Here is a 1,548-nt window from a genome sequence, read left to right as displayed (position 1 = left end):
GTCAGCGCTCCCTTGCAGGGGTCTCTGGCTCTCTGCACCTCTGCTCACTGCCCCCTTCTCCTCTCCTGACCAGCTCCCTGCCAGCGGCATGAAGCTCCCTCCTGGCCCCTCCCTGGCCGCAGCTTCTGCTGACTTCCCCACTTCACACTGTCCCCATCTGGGGAACCAGCCTGGCCCAGCTCAGGCCCCTGTGGCTTCCCTTGGGGCCTAGGTGACTAGTCAGCCCCAAATAGGTTTCCTGATCCAAGGACCCTCCTCTGGGCACCTGGCTCAGGCCGGGGGAGAGGAGTAGCCCTGACCCCAGGGACCTGGGGCCACAGATGCCCCCAGGAAGGGGCCGGGGGACAGCACAATCACCACAGGTGTGACAGGCGGAGGACCAGGGCCTCGGGGCCAGCACCAAGGGCTGGGTGGAAGACATGGCCACCGGCCACAGGTGACCAAGCGCGGAGTAGCCGCGGGGCAGGCGGAGCCCAGCGGGCGGGGCAGTGCTCATGGGGGGAGCCCGGCGGGGCCAGCAGAACCCATGGCTCCTGTGACCAAACCCATGACATCACCAAAGACCTGGACCCACACAGCTCACAGGCACCGCTGGAGACAGCCAGGACCTGAGAGAAGGAGGAAGAGGCAAAGGCAGCACATGCCAGACAAGAACTGGGGACCCAGCTGCCAGCGGCGGTAGGATGTTCCCTGGGGATCCCTGCTTACTGGGGGTTAGAAGGTGGGGAGAGGGCTGCTAGGGTGGGAGGCAAAGACAGGAAAGCCCGAATGGTCACTAGGAGATGCTGTCAGCCACCGCAGGGGTGGGAGGGGCGCATCCCAGCTGCAGAGCCCACGGCCTCCCAGGCAGCCAGGTCCAGTGGCTGGTTGAGGCAGGATCATAAGGGCCGGGCCATCTCGGCCCACCGTGGGACATCTCTGAAGGCCACTGCAGGCTAGCAGCTGGCCTGCTGGCCGCCCCACTTCTCTCTGCCTACTCTTGCTCTATCCCAAGATCATTCTCTAACAATTGTCCAGCCCAGTAGACTCTCTCCGAGCCTGGTTCCAGGATGCCAGTGTACAAGCCTCACGAATCCCAGGGATGCTGCCAAGGTGCTTCCCGAGGCAGCTGGGCACAGTCAGCCGGGCAGCAGGCCTACCCGGTCTGTGTCCCTGACCTGCCCTCCTCTTCCCCTGGGGCTCCCTGCCTGCCCCCCTGTGGCCCAGTGTCCATCACAGCACTGGCAAGGCTGGCTCCCAACCCTGGCCATGCCTTCCTTTCCCCACACTCTCCCTCCTGCAGCCTTGGCCCTCTGCCAGCTGCTGGCCACCCCTGCAGTCCTCAAGGCCTGCTCAGAGCCCTACAAGGCTTCGTGCTGCGACCCCTCTGAGATTGCCCCCCCAGGCGCCCCAATCCTGCCTCAGCCTTGGCTTCAGCCTTCGCAGGCAGGACAACTGTGCTGTGGGGTGCCTGGCCGGAGCAAATGAAGAACAGGTCCCCTGGGTCCAAATGTGCAAGGTCAGAGACAACTTGGGGGCAGGCCACTGGGAGCTGCTGGTGGAGCTTTG

The sequence above is a fragment of the Physeter macrocephalus genome, chromosome 2 (assembly GCF_002837175.3).
Source record: "Physeter macrocephalus isolate SW-GA chromosome 2, ASM283717v5, whole genome shotgun sequence".
Taxonomy (NCBI): domain Eukaryota; kingdom Metazoa; phylum Chordata; class Mammalia; order Artiodactyla; family Physeteridae; genus Physeter; species Physeter macrocephalus.
Note: the sequence above shows the minus strand (reverse complement) of the source record.